Source organism: Lynx rufus, unplaced genomic scaffold (genome assembly GCF_022079265.1).
Source record: "Lynx rufus isolate CCGP_SWC_20201006 ecotype Redwood Valley unplaced genomic scaffold, mLynRuf1.p SCAF_3, whole genome shotgun sequence".
NCBI classification, from domain to species: Eukaryota; Metazoa; Chordata; class Mammalia; order Carnivora; family Felidae; genus Lynx; species Lynx rufus.
The window spans coordinates 17,359,419-17,375,206 of NW_025814845.1; positions in this window are offsets into that span (position 1 = coordinate 17,359,419).

Here is a 15,788-nt window from a genome sequence, read left to right on the forward strand (position 1 = left end):
TGTGAGTGTTCTGCAAGACGAGCAGGCATTTCGAATAAGTTTTAACTTGATAAATGAGCGATGTCTTATAATACAAGTAGTACATGTACAAGTAGTACAATGTCACAAGATCACAACTGAGCCAATGGTTCTCTCTTTCTCTCTTGCTGGGGGATTGTACGTGATTGTCTCCCATGCTCAGATGCTAGGTATCAGGCTGCGGTGTTTGGCAGAAATCAGTGATTTTTCATAACGTTGGAAGATGCCCGCAATAGGCACTAGTGTATTTTTGGTCACTTCAAAGCACCTATGGACAGTCCTTTGCTTTTCCATACGAGAGTAAGCATAGGAATGCTTTGTTTCATTCTAGGTCAGGCAGCCTGCAGATATAGACCCTTTCCTCTGCTGCCTTTTTGCAAGTTACATTAAATACTGTATATGATGAGAGTTTATTAATACTATACTGTAGTCAACATCTGTGCAAGCGTGTACAATGGTCCCCACGCAGAAAAAACTTTCATGGAGCCGGTAGACAGCAGTGATTGTGTCAGTGATAGTGAAAGTCGTCCTACACAGTAACCCTCTTCTCTTTTGTCTCCGTCACACCAGCCATGAAGGTTTTCAAAGGTAAGTGCAGGTTAATTTGTTTATTTCTCTTTATATTTTGTATTTTATTTATTATTTTGTATTATACTACAGTATTGTAATCATTTTTATATGAATATTTTTGGGTTGTGGGACAAGTCATCTGAGTTTCCATTATTTCTAATGGGGAAGTTCGCTTTGATATACAAGTGCTTTGGATTACAAGCGTATTTTTGGAGGAAATTATGCTGGCAACCCAAGGTTTTACTGTATCTGCTTAGATGTAACATGATCCTTTCTGCCGTGTCGAGTTTCACTTTAGTACCTTTCCCACCCTGTGATCCTTGTTAAAATGAGGAAATTCCACACCTCTCTTATTCTTCATTTCTTTTTTTTTTTTTTAATTTTGTTACATAAGTTAACCCATTTATTATAGGCTAGCAACGTTTCAAATGGTGGAGGGTCTACTGGTCTTTCAAGTCCTTCAGTCTGATGGCTGACTTTACGGTAACGGAACACGCAGTGTTGTAGGGCCAGGAGCCACGGGCCGCCGTTCTCATGCAGGAACCACAGCCACATCCCCACAGCTCGTCTTCCATCTTGGTGGTGCCACAGAAGGACCAAGTGTACTCAGTGTGCTGGCTTATTTCAACCTCTCTCGCCATTTTCCTGTGGGAGGCACCATGACGGGTCCCTATTTACCGAGGCTTCCGACCTTCTAGGTGCGTTTAGCCACGTCTCCGCAAACTAGGTCCGAGCCCAGAGAGCTTCTTCTCTGTATTTCACATTAGCCAGAAAATTTCCCCCTTTTGAGGTCTGTTGTAGCGTAGCTGGAGAAGCTCACGCTTCGGGTTCAGACTGGACGAGGGCTTGTCTCAGCGTGCTAACTAGCTGTGTGATTTTGAGTGAGTCACTTCTTTGTACTGCTCAGTCTGCTCACCTATAAAATGGGTCTCTTGGGGCACCTGGGTGGCTCAGTCGGTGAAATGTCCGCCTCTTGATGACTCGGGTCATGAGCTTGAGGTTTGTGAGATCAAGCCCTGCATCAGGCTCTGTGCCGACAGCGTGGAACCTGCTTGGTATTCTGTGTCTCCCTCTCTCTCTGCCCCTCCCCCCCCCTTCGGTCTCTCTCTCTCTCAAAATAAATAAATAAACATTAAAAAAAGGGGTCTATGCATGTCACAGGGATAGGGTTCAATCAGATAATTGATGCAAAAGCAAACCCTGAACCTTAGGTCACTGGGCAAACGTCATTTATTATTTACATTGGAGTGTGGACTTCATACATTTGGTCAGGCAAACCGATGAGAGGGGAAGGACCTTGGCCAAGCATCGGCCTTGGGGGCCAGAGGCAGGGACAATGGAGAAGGCAGGAAGAGTGACATGAAGTAGACTCTGGCAAGCCAGTACCCAGATTTCCATTGCTGGCTGGCTGGCAGGAAGCACAGGAGCCTGAGTGTCTGAGTCGGCAAAGCAGCCAGCGTAGAATGTCATCTGACCTCTAGAGGGAGGAGATGTATTGTTGGGTACTGGATGGTCTCGGTGGTTTTAGGTGAGCCCCTCGTGGCGCTTGCTGCTTAAATTGCACACTTGTCGGTCGGAAAGAAGCACCAGGATTGATATGACTTCTCCTGCTTTTTAATTTTATTTTTTTATTTCTTAAAATTTACATCCAAATTAGTTAGCATATAGTGCAACAATGATTTCAGCAGATTCCTTAGTGCCCCTTACCCATTTAGCCATCCCCCCTCCCACAACCCCTCCAGTAACCCTCAGTTCTCTATATTTATGAGTCTCTTCTGTTTTGTCCCCCTCCCTGTTTTTATATTATTTTTGTTTTCCTTCCCTTACATTCATCTGTTTTGTCTCTTAAAGCCATCGTATGAGTGAAGTCACATGATGTTTGCCTTTCTGTGACTAATTTCACTTAGCATAATACCCTCCAGTTCCATCCATGTAGTTGTGAATAGCAAGATTTCACTCTTTTTGATTGCCGAGTAATACTCCATTGAATATATATACCAAATCTTCTTTATCCATCCATCCATCGATGGACATTTGGGCTCTTCCCATACTTTGGCTATTATTGATAGTCCTGCTATAAACATGGGGGTGCATGGGTCCTTTTGAAACAGCACACCTGTATCCCGTGGATAAATGCCTAGTAGTGCAATTGCTGGGTCATAGGGTAGTTCTATTTTTAATTTTTTGAGGAACCTCCATACTGTTTTCCAGAGTGGCTGCACCAGCTTGCATTCCCACCAGCAGTGCAAAAGAGATCCTCTTTCTCCGCATCCTCGCCAACATCTGTTATTGCCTGAGTTGTTAATAGCCATTCTGACACGTGTGAGGTGGTATCTCATTGTGGTTTTGATTTGTATTTCCCTGATGATGGGTGATGTGGAACATTTTTTCATGTGTCGGTTGGCCATCTGGATGTCTTCTTTAGAGAATTGTCTATTCATGTCTTTTGCCCATTTCTTCACTGGATTATTTGTTTTTTGGGTGTTGAGTTTGAGAAGTTTTTTATAGATTGTGGATACTAACCCTTTATCTGATATGTCATTTGCAAATATCTTCTCCCATTCTGTCGGTTGCCTTTTAGTTTTGCTGATTGTTTCCTTTGCTGTGCAGAAGCTTTTTATTTTGATGAGGTCCCAGTAGTTCATTTTTGCTTTTGTTTCCCTTGCCCCCGGAGACGTGTTGAGTAAGAAGTTGCTGTGGCCAAGATCTAAGAGGTTTTTGCCTGCTTTCTCCTCGAGGATTTTGATGGCTTCCTGTCTTACATTTAGGTCTTTCATCCATTTTGAGTTTATTTTTGTGTCTGGTGTAAGAAAGTGGTCCAAATTCATTCTTCTGCATGTCACTGTCCAGTTTTCCCAGCACCACTTGCTGAAGAGACTCTCTTTATTCCATTGGATATTCTTTCCTGCTTTGTCAAAGATTAGTTGGCCGTACGTTTGTGGGTCTGTTTCTGGGTTCTCTATTCTGTTCCATTGATCTGAGTGTCTATTCTTGTGCAAGTACCATACTATCTTGATGGTTACAGCCTTGTAGTATAGCTTGAAGTCTGGGATTGTGATGCCTCCTGCTTTGGTTTTCTTTTTCAAGATTGCTTTGGCTGTTTGGGGGTCTTTTCTGGTTCCACACAAATTTTAGGATTATTTGTTCTAGCTCTGTGAAGAATGCTGGTGTTATTTTGATAGGGATTGCTTTGAATATGTAGATTGCTTTGGGCAGTATCGACATTTTAACAATATTTGTTCTTCCTGTCCAGGAGCATGGAATCTTTTTCCATTTTTTTGTGTCTTCTTCAATTTCTTTCATAAGCTTTCTATAGTTTTCAGCATGTAGATTTTTGACCTCTTTGGTTAGATTTATTCCTAGTTATTTTATGTGTTTTTTTGTGGAACTATAAATGGGATCAGTTCCTTGATTTCTCTTTCTGTTGCTTCATTGTTGGTGTATAGGAATGCAACCGATTTCTGTGCATTGATTTTATATCCTGAAACTTTGCTGAATTCATGAATCAATTCTAGCAGGTTTTTGGTGGAATCTTTTGGGTTTTCTATATAGAGTATCATGTCATCTGCGAAGAGTGAAAGTTTGACCTCCTCCTGGCTGATTTGGATGCCTTTTATTTCTTTGTGTTGTCTAATTGCAGAGGCTAAGACTTCCAATACTATGTTGAATAACAGTGATGAGAGTGGACATCCCTGTCTTGCTCCTGACCTTAGGGGGAAAGCTCTCAGTTTTTTCCCATTAAGGATGATATTAGTGCTGGATCGTTCATATATGGCTTTTATGATCTGAGGTATGCTCCTTCTATCCCTACTTTCTTGAGGGTTTTTATCAAGAAAGGATGCTGTATTTTGTCAAATGCTTCCTCTGCATCTGTTGAGAGGATCATCTGGTTCTTGTCTTTTCTTTTATTGATGTGATTAATCACGTTAATTGTTTTGTGGATATTGAACCAACCCTGCATCCCAGGTATAAATCCCACTTGGTCGTGGTAAGTAATTTTTTTGATGTATTATTGGATCTGGTTGGCTAATATCTTGTTGAGTATTTTTGCATCCATGTTCATCAGGGAAATTGGTCTATAGTTCTCCTTTTTAGTGGGGTCTCTGTCTGGTTTTGGAATCAAGGTAATGCTGGCTTTATAGAAAGTTTGGAAGTTTTCCTTCCATTTCTATTTTTTAGAATAGCTTCAAGAGAATAGGTATTAACTCTTCCTTAAATGTTTGGTAGAATGCCCCTGGAAAGCCATCTGGCCCTGGACTCTTGTTTTTTGGCAGATTTTTGATTACTAATTCAATTTCCTTACTGGTTATGGGTCTGCTCAAATTTTCTTTTTCTTCTTGTTTCAGTTTTGGTAGTGTATATGTTTCTAGGAATTTGTCCATTTCTTCCAGATTGCCCATTTTAATGGCATATAATTGCTCATAATATTCTCTTATTATTGTTTTTATTTCTGCTGTGTTGGTTGTGATCTCTCCTCTTTCATTCTTGATTTTATTTATTTGGGTCCTTTCCTTTTTCTTTTTGATCAAACTGGCTAGTGGTTTATCAATTTTGTTAATTCTTTCAAAGAAACAGCTTCTGGTTTCATTGATGTGTTCTACTGTTTTTTGGTTTTGATAGCATTAATTTCTGCTCTAATCTTTATTATTTCCTGTCTTCTGCTGGTTTTGGGTTTTATTTGCTGTTCTTTTTCCAGCTCCTTAAGGTGTAAGTTTAGGTTGTGTATCTGAGACCTTTCTTCCTTCTTTAGGAAGGCCTGGATTGCTATATACTTTCCTCTTATGACCGTCTTTGCTGCATCCCAGAGGTTTTGGGTTGTGGTGTTATCATTTTCATTGACTTCCATATACTTTTTAATTTCCTCTTTAACTGCTTGGTTAACCCATTCATTCTTTAGTAGGATGTTCTTCAGTCTTCAAGTATTTGTTAACTTTCCAATTTTTTTTTGTGGTTGATTTCATTTCATAGTGTTGTGGTCTGAAAATATGCATGGTATGAATTCGATCTTTTTGTACTTACTTAGGGCTGATTTGTGTCCCAGTATATGGTCTGTTCTGGAGAATGTTCGATGTGCGCTGGAGAAGAATGTATATTCTGCTGCTTTAGGATGATATGTTCTGAATATATTTATTAAATCCCTCTGGTCCAGTGTGTCATTCAAATCCATTGTTTCCTGGTTGACTTTTTGATTTGATGATCTGTCCATTGCTGTGAGTGGGGTGTTGAAGTCTCCTATTATTATGGTATTACTACCGATGACTTTCTTTATGTTTGTGATTACTTGATTTATATATTTGGGTGCTTTCGCATTTGGTGCATAAATGTTTACAATTGTTAGTTCTTCTTGGTGGATAGACCTCTTGATTATGATATAATGCCCTTCTGCATCTCTTGATACAGTCTTTATTTTAAAGTCTAGATTGTCTGATATAAGTATAGCTACTCTGGCTTTCTTTTGTTGACCATTAGCATGATAGATGGTTCTCCATCCCCTTATTTTCAATCTGAAGGTGTCTTTAGGTCTAAAGTGGGTCTCTTGTAAACAGCATATAGATGGGTCTTGTTTTCTTATCCATTCTGTTACCCTGTGTCTTTTGATTGGAGCATTGAGTCCATTCACGTTTAGAGTGAGTACTGAAAGATATGAATTTATTGCCATTATGTTGCTTGTAGAGTTGGAGTTTCTGGTGGTGGTCTCTGGTCCCTTCTAATCTTTGTTGCCATATATATATATATATATATATATATATATATATATATATATATATAAAATTTTCCATCTTTTCTACCCTCAGAGAGTCCCCCTTAAGATTTCTTGCAGGGCTGGTTTAGTGGTCACAAACTCCTTTAATTTTTGTTTGTCTGGGAAACTTTTTATCTCTCCTTCTATCTTGAATGACAGCCTTGCTGGATAAAGAATTCTTGGCTGCATATTTTTCTGATTCACCACACTGAATATATCCTGCCACTCCTTTCTGGCCTGCCAAGTTTCTGTGGATAGGTCTGCTGCAAACCTGATCTGTCTTCCCTTGTAGGTTGGGGACTTTTTTCCCTTACTGCTTTCATGATTCTCTCCTTGCCTGAGTATTTTGTGAATTTGACTATGATATGCCTTGTTGATGGTCGGTTTTTGTTGAATCTAGTGGGGGTCCTCTGTGCTTCCTGGATTTTAATGTCTGTGTCTTTCCCCAGGTTAGGAAAGTTTTCCGCTATGATTTGCTCACATAATGCTTCTACCCCTATTTCTCTCTCTTCCTCTTCTGGGACCCCTATGATTCTGATGTTGTTCCTTTTTAATGGGTCACTGATTTCTCTAATTCTTAAATCGTGCTTTTTTGCCTTAATCTCCCTCTTTTTTTTCTGCTTCGTTGTTCTCTATTAAGTTTGTCCTCTATATCGCTGATTCTCTGTTCTGCCTCATCCATCCTTGCCGCCACTGCATCCACCCGTGATTGCCGCTCAGTTATAGCATTTTTAATTTCATTCTATTTTTTACTTCTTTTATCTCTGCAGAAAGGGATTCTAATCTATTTTCGACTCCAGCTAGTATTCTTATTATTGTGATTCTAAATTCTGGTTCAGACATCTTGCTTATATCTGTGTTGGTTAAATCCCTGGCTGTCGTTTCTTCGTGCTCTTTCTTTTGGGGTGAATTCCTTCGTTTTTTCATTTTGAAGGGAGAAAAGGAATTAATGATGTAGAAAAATTAAAATAAAAAAATTAATATTAAAAAAATATTAAAATTAAAAAATTACACACACACACACAAATCTAATAAGTGATGCTAGATCCTAGGTGTGTTTTTGTCTGGGTGTTGAAAGTGGTTTGACAGATTAGAGAAAAAAAGCGGGGGGAGGAAGAGAAGAAAATCGTTTGAGAATTTGAAAAAATGAATACACTGATGTAGACTAAACTGAGATGATGGGAATAAAATAGAATTTGAAAAAATATACACAAGGGGCGCCTGGGTGGCTCAGTCGGTTAAGCGGCCGACTTCGGCCCAGGTCATGATCTCGCGGTCCGTGAGTTCGAGCCCCACATAGGGCTCTGGGCTGACAGCTCGGAGCCTGGAGCCTGTTTCAGATTCTGTGTCTCCCTCTCTCTGACCCTCCCCCGTTCATGCTTTGTCTCTCTCTGTCTCAAAAATAAATAAAACGTTAAAAAATTAAAAAAAAAAGAAAAAATATACACAAAAGTAAAAAATATAGTAGAAAACAATTAAAGAAAAATATTTTTAATAAATTAAAAATAAAAATGAATTTTTCTTTTTCTGCATTCAAGAAAAAGAAAAGAAATGAAAAAGAGAAAAAGATAAAAAAAAAGGAAATCATTTCAAAAATGAAAAAGTGGATACACTGTAGTAGACTAAAATAAAATGATGGAAGTAAAATAGAATTTGAAAAAAATTACATAAAAGCAAAAATATAGTAAAAAATTAAAGAAAAATATTAAAAAAATTTTTTTTTCAACGTTTATTTATTTTTGGGACAGAGAGAGACAGAGCATGAACGGGGGAGGGGCAGAGAGAGAGGGAGACACAGAATCGGAAACAGGCTCCAGGCTCTGAGCCATCAGCCCAGAGCCTGATGCGGGGCTCGAACTCACGGACCACGAGATCGTGACCTGGCTGAAGTCGGACGCTTAACCGACTGCGCCACCCAGGCGCCCCTAAGAAAAATATTTTTAATATAAATTGAAAGTAAAAATGAAGTTTTTCTCTTTCTGCATTCAAGAAGAAGAAAAGAAACAAAAAAGAGAAAAAAGAAAAAGAAGAAAAAAAGAAAAAAAGGAAATCGTTTGGAAATTTGAAAAGGTGAATACACTGAAGTAGACTAAAATACAATGGTGGAAGTAAAATAGAATTTGAAAAAAATTACATAAAAGTAAAAAATATAGTAATAAAAATTAAAATATTTTATTTTTTATTTTATTTATTTTTTTAAACATTTATTTATTTTTGAGACAGAGAGAGACAGAGCATGAACGGGGGAGGGTCAGAGAGAGAGGGAGACACAGAATCTGAAACAGGCTCCAGGCTCTGAGCTGTCAGCACAGAGCCCAACGCGGGGCTCGAACTCACGGACCGTGAGATCACAACCTGAGCTGAAGTCAGCCGCCTACCCGACTGAGCCACCCAGGCGCCCCAAAATTAAAATATTTTAAATAAAAATTGAAAATAAAAATGAATTTTTTCTCTTCCTGTATTCAAGAAAAAGAAAAGAAGTGTAAAAGAGAAGAAAAAAGAAAGAAAATTGAATAAATGGACCTGCTAACAGATTGAAGTAGGACTGAAATTGCTTCGTTTTCCCCTAGAAGTCAGACTATGTAGCTCTTTATAGTCCATAAACTAAGCCGGCGGCGGTGAGACTTGTGTTCTTGAAGAGCAAGGTTGGCCCAGTTGGGCGGGGCTCAGTGTAACAGCTCCGCTCTCCACTAGATGGCGCTGCTAGCCTACTGGGGTGGATTGTTGCGGTGCTTGTAGGTGCGTATGCGCATGCGCGGGAGCGGTGAAACTGCAGCACCCAGCTACCCAGCCTGTTCTCCTCTATCAGCAATCGCGCACCCGTACTCCGTCTTCAGCTCTTGTCCTCTCCCCACTTCTTCACTCTCCGTGACCAGGCCCCAGGCGGCACCTCTCTCCTGAGTTTTGTCAGATGCGGCCGTTTTCCCCAGTCCCTTACTTCCGAAGGACTGCGGCTTTGACCCGTTCCGTCCCTCTGCGGGAGGGTCTCACCGAGCAATGGCCGAATGAGCAATGGCCGAATGTCGGCTGCACCCAGGAACGCCTCGCTGGACCCTGCTGCTGCCGGTGCCCCGAGACTGTGGCCAGGTGCCAGCCCGACCCAGAAAAAGTTCGCGAGATAGTGTAGCAGCAGCATTTCAGGGATTGTGGAAAATCACAACACACATCTGGCACCAGGCTTCACCCTTAACGACCTTGTTCCAGCACCAGCGAATATGGTTGTTTTTTGGGGTTTGCTGGGACCAGGTGGCTTCAACAGTCTCCACCAAATGTCCTTCCAGCAGTGGAACCGCTTTTCCCCGTGTGACCCGAGATCCTCCCGGACCCCACTCTGTTCCTGGGGATTCGCCCTTCCCACCAGAGCACCGCCAGGTATCGAGCTGCGGAGTTGCAGCCTTTGCGCTCCCCTTGTTACAGTCTTAATGGAATTTAAACCCTCTCCTTTCTCCTTTCTCCTTTCTCCCTTTTTAGTGTAGCCCTTGCGGCTGTTTCCAACTTTCCACCTTCTTTCCAGCTGCTTTTGGGGAGGGGTGCTTTTCCCGTATTCTCGGCCCCGCCGCCCAGTCTCCATCCTCTCTCTGCTCGCAAAACCACCTCCCTTCCTGCTCCTTCTCACTCCCCAAGTTCACTTCTCTGCGCCGCGTACCTGCTGAATTCTGTGCTTCAGGTTGTGCAGATTGTTGTGTGAATCCTCCAATCAGTTTTCTAGGTGTGTAGGATGGTTTAGTGTTGGTCTGGCTGTATTTCGTGGACGCGAGACGCACAAAAAACTTCCATGCTCTTCCGCCATCTTGGCTCCTCCTCTTCTCCTGGTTTTTAATTTTAATTAAGAAAAAAATTTTTTTAACGTTTATTTATTTTTGAGACAGAGAGAGAGCATGAACGGGGGAGGGTCAGAGAGAGAGGGAGACACAGAATCCAAAGCAGGCTCCAGGCTCTGAGCTGTCAGCACAAAGTCCGACACGGGGCTCAAACTCATGGACCTCGAAACCATGACCTGAGCCCAAGTCGGACGCTTAACTGACTGAGCCACCCAGGTGCCCCTGATTTTAATTTTAATTTTTTAATGTTTATTTGTTTTTGAGAGAGAGAGAGAGACGGGAAGAAGGGGCAGAGAAAGAGGGGGACAGAAGATCTGAAGCAGGGCTCTGTGCTGACAGCAGAGAGCCTGACGCGAGGCTTGAACTCACAAACTGTGAGATCATGACCTGGGCCAAAGCTGGACGCTTAGCCGACCGAGCCACCCAGGTGCCCCTCTCCAGCTGTTTTTAAAGAGCATCTTCTAGGGGTGCCTGGCTGGCTCAGAATCTTGCTTTGGATTCTCTCTGCCCCTCCCCCACTCATGCTCTGTCTCAAAAAATAAATATTAAATTTTTTTTTTTTAATTAAAGGGCACCTTCTTCAACATCACCACCACATCATGGGCATCACCATCCTGCTCATTGCCCACCAGTCCATCAATCTTGCTATGCCTTTGCTCTCTTAGGAGTGAAAAAACCGTCTCTCAAAATCACAACTTACAGCAAAAAATGCCATTTTTGAGCAGTCCGGAGACTTATGTCTGCCAACCAGGGCATCGTTTCTCTGAAGTAGAATCACGTGGGATGTCAGGTCTTGAGCCGTGAGTCGGCTGGCTCGCCAGCGTCCGCCAGAAGGACAGGCTGGCTTGGAACGGCTGTGTGGGCCTGGGTGCAAAGGGGCTTCCATGGCTGCGTTTGATTTCTGCAGAAGGGGAGCTCCCAGGCCGTGGGGAGGGTCCAGGTGGAGAAGGGATCTGTTTGTTTCCAAAAGGAGGAAAAGAAAAAGGAGTAGAAAGGCTGAACATTCAACAAATCCATTTTATTGATACCAGTGTTACCAGTTTCTCTGGGAAGTTCTAATGTAGGCAACCCCAAAGTGATAAGAAAGCATAATCTGCACATTTGGTGGTTTTTTGTTTTGTTTTGTTTTGTTTTGTTTTTTGGACTGGGGGAAGGCAGAGGGCATCACAACTTTCTTGTAGAGGAAGGGGTCGACCCTGGAGTCAGCAGGCTCAGCCTCAACCTCCTCACCGGGGGGCTTCACTCCCACTTCTGCTTCGCAGATGCACAGGGAACCCAGCTAGGCCGCAGCCAGGGGGTCTGGGTGCAGGCTTCTTTCCCTGAACGTCTGGCCATCTGCCTGGGCTCCCCCAAGCTGGAGAGGAAGAGCCGGGGGAGTCAGAAGCAGCTCGAGAGAGAGTCCTGAAAAATTAGGAATTTTACTTTTCCCTGTATATGCATATTTGGGCATTTGCACAAAAATAATTAGCATGTATTACCTTTGTAACTTTAAGAGTAATATTAAGAAGAATAAAAACCCAGGAGATTTGGCTGATTCTCTTACCGAACCAACATTCCCTGGGCACACGCTATATACCAGGCTCTGTGCTGGCTCCCGCCGCTGCAACACGGAGACCCTGGCCTTGCCCTTGAGTGGCTGGAGGAGGACACAGACGGACAAGTACCTAAGTGAGTTAAGAGGTGCAGAGGCTGGGGTACGGGAGGAAGCAGACGAAGGAGCGTGAGGGTAGCTTGGTGTGTGGGAGCCTGGGAAGGCTTCATCAGGATGTAGTGCTCGAGCTGAATCTAGAAATAAGAAGTTGTCCCCAGACAGACAAGGTAGGGAAGGGCATTCCAGACAAATAGCACAGCCTGTGCAGAGGCTCGGAGGTGTCGACGACGGGGTCACCTCCCTAGCCCTTAAGTTTTCAGTGTGGTTAGAGTATTCTTGGAGAGAGGGACGGGACAGCTGGCTGTAGAAGTGGGTGGAGGTCAGATCGTGGAGAGACTATGTGTCATACTAGGAAGTTAGGACATCATTTATTTATTCAACAAACAGTGATTGAGCACTTCCTACGTGCTCTCACCGCTGTGGGCATTGATGATACATATCCATTGACACTCCATTGTTGCCCTTACGGTCTTACATTCTAATGGTGGGAGGGAGAGACAATGAGGGAAACAAATAAATGAGCAAGATAATGACACTACTTATAAAAAAAATGTGAAGTAGGTTAAGGAGCTAGAGAGGAAGGAAGGAACAGGGAAGAAGTGGCTATTTTAGGTTAGGCAGGGCCTTCCAGAAGAGATCTGAATGAGGTGAGAGGGGAGGCCAGGTGAATATCTGGGATAGATTCACTCCTGATGGAGGAAGCAGCATCTGCAAAGGTCCTGTGGTGTATGCAGGGGAGCAGGCAGGGGACAGGCAGAGGTGGTTGAGGGCCAGATCACAGGGTCTCGGGGGATATGGCAAGGCCTATGGGATTTATCCTGAGATGGGACACCACTAGAGGACGTTAAGCAGAGGAAGAACATGATCTGATTTCTGTTATAGAAGAATCACGCTTGCTGCTGTGTTAGGAACAAAGTGTAGGGGAGAAAGAAAGGGCAGAGTGAGGCAGACCCCTGAGGAGACCCTTGCAACAGTCCAGCGCGAGGTGACTCCGGATGGGGCAGGGGTGGCTGCCGTGGAGGGGCGAGAGGTGGTCAGGTTCCACATGCCACACCCCCCAGGCCAGTGGTTCTCAAAGTGGGGTCGCTGGGACATCACCTGGGAACTTGTTAGCAACAGTCTCAGGCTCACCCCAGACCTGCTGAGTCACAGATTCAAGGGGTGGACCCAGCAATCCGTGGTGTGTATACCCTTCAGGTGACTCTGGGGCAAGCAGAAGGTCACTGCCCACGCACGATGAGAGGGGTCCTGAGGAGTCTGGGGCCAGAACCTAGACTGGGTGATTTATCTGCTGACAAAGTGGGTCTGGGGGCACCGGGGAGGAGGAGCGGGGTGACAAGGATGCCATGAGGGCCAGGGAGACTGGGTTGGACACAGGAGGAGAAAAGCAATAAAGTATAAAGCAGCTAATACTTGCTGGGTGTCACTTACGTGCTGGGCCCTGTGCTGTTTCAGGTGGCTTGTCCTGTTTAACCTTGCGGTGACCCTCAAGGCTGCGCCTTCTTATTATCCCCAGTGAGGGGTGAGGGGACGGAGGTTTACTGAAGTTAAAACAGAAGCACGGGGGCGCCTGGGTGGCGCAGTCGGTTAAGCGTCCGACTTCAGCCAGGTCACGATCTCGCGGTCCGTGAGTTCGAGCCCCGCGTCGGGCTCTGGGCTGATGGCTCAGAGCCTGGAGCCTGTTTCCGATTCTGTGTCTCCCTCTCTCTCTGCCCCTCCCCCGTTCATGCTCTGTCTCTCGCTGTCCCAAAAATAAATAAACGTTGAAGAAAAAAAAAATTAAAAAAAAAAAATTAAAAAAAAAACAAAAACAGAAGCACGACAGGCACACATTGTGAATATGATTAACGCCATGGAATTGCATGCTTGAAAGTGGCCAAAAAAGGCAAATTTTATGTCCTATAGGTTATCGCAATTTAAAATCTTTCTTTGTTTAAAAATGTTTTTTTAATTTTTTTCAAGGTTTATTTATTTATTTTGAGAGAGAGAGAGAGAGACATAGTGCAAGAGGGGGAGGGGCAGAGAGAGAGGGAGACACAGAATCCGAAGCAGGCTCCAGGCTCTGAGCTGTCAGCACAGAGCCCGACGCGGGGCTCGAACTCACAGACCACGAGATCATGGCTTGAGCCGAAGTCAGATGCTTATCTGACTGAGCCACCCAGGCACCCCTAAAATATTTCTTAAAAGAAAAAACCAGCACCACAAACCCAAAGCACAGTTTCACCTGTGAGATTGCCAGAGTTCGAAGGCAAGGGGAGCGAGAGCCCAGGCCTGAGTGCTCCAGCACGTGTGTGTGTGTGTGTGTGTGTGTGTGTGTGTGTGTGTGGCAGGGGGTAGGGGTGGGTAGACAGCTGGCGGGAGGTCACAGGGCAGGTCATCCAAAGGGTGTTCATGTCAATGTATTAATTTTTGTCATTTTATGAATATGCACCACAGTCTGCGTTCCCAGATCAGAAACTTTTGCCTTGTCTTTCTTGCTTTCCTTTCATTGATCCGCTGTACTTAGTCTGGATTATACTTTTGAAATATTTCCTGGGTTTCATGCCCCACTCCTCATCTACAGTGCCACCATGTGGCTGCTGTAGACCAGAACTGTCAGCAGTCTCTGCACCGGTCTCCCAGGCTCCCTCCCAGCTCTTCTCCAGACCATTTTTATTGTCTTAAAATCCTGCGGTCATAGTGGACCTCTTTTTCTCAGAGGCTTAGAGCTCAACTTAGTTCCCCAAGCCTAATAATTCTCACATTCTAGAGATGTCAGAGTAACTCTTCTAACCAACAGGTTCGTCCTGCTTTTCTGGTCCTGCTTTTCTCTCTCTCTCTCTTTTTAATGTTTATTTATTTTGGGGAGAGAGGGAGAGAGAGCACATGCGTGCACGCATGAGTCGGGGAGGGGCAGAGAGAGAGGGAGACACAGAATCCGAAGCAGGCTCCAGGCCCCAAGCTGTCAGCACAGAGCCTGACGTGGGGCTCAAATTCACCGACTGTGAGATCATGACCTGAGCCGAAGTCGGATGATGAACTGACTGAGCCACCCAGGCATCCCATGCTGTCTCTTTTTTTTTAATGTTTATTTAATTTTGAGAAAAAGAGCGCCAGCAGGGGAGGGGCAGAGGGAGAGGGAGACAGAGGATATGAAGCAAGCTCTGTGCTGACAGCAGCGAGCCCGAAGTGGGGCTTGAACTCACGAACCGTGAGATCATGATCCAAGTTGAAGTTGGACTCTCAACTGACTGAGCCACCCAGGAGCCCCTGGTCCCACTCTTCTCAAACCCTCAGACGTCTCCTCTTCTCAGAGGAAAACACAAAGCAGTAAGTGACCAGCCCCTGAGTGATTCTGCACCCCACCCCGCCCTATGCCAACCACTTTTGCACACATTTACCTGCTCTTCTATCACTATATTCATTCTGCTCCAGCCTCACCAGCCTCTGTGTGGCGCTTGGAACTTGCCAGGAACATTCTCCCTCCAGGCCTCTGTCCTGGCTGTGCCCTCTGCCTGAAAAATTCTCGCTCAGGTTATCAGATGGCTCCCTCCGTCTCCTTAGGCTGTTGGCTCAATTTGCTGCCCCCTTCAAACTGCAGCTCCTTCCCCAGGCACCTGGGCTCCCTTACTTTGTCTCCGCAAGGCACCCATCGCCTTTGCACATGCTATTTTGAGTCCAAGCGTGACTCCCGTCTCCAGTGACGACAAGGACTTCTGATGTTTTGTTCACAGGTGTATCCTAAACTGATGGGACATAGTAGGAGCTTGAGAAACTTCTGAAGAATGAATGAGTGAATGGATGAATGAATGAATGAATGAATGAATGGCTATTTTCCCAATCTCCCAAGGAAAACCTAGGGTTCATCATTTCCTTCCTCCTTCTGTGGTCATTTGATTCTCGGGGAATATTAAAGCAGGCTCAAGTGGAGGGATGCCTGGGTGGCTCAGTTGGTTAAGCATCCAACTCTTGATATCAGCTCAGGTCATGACCTCACAATTTGTGA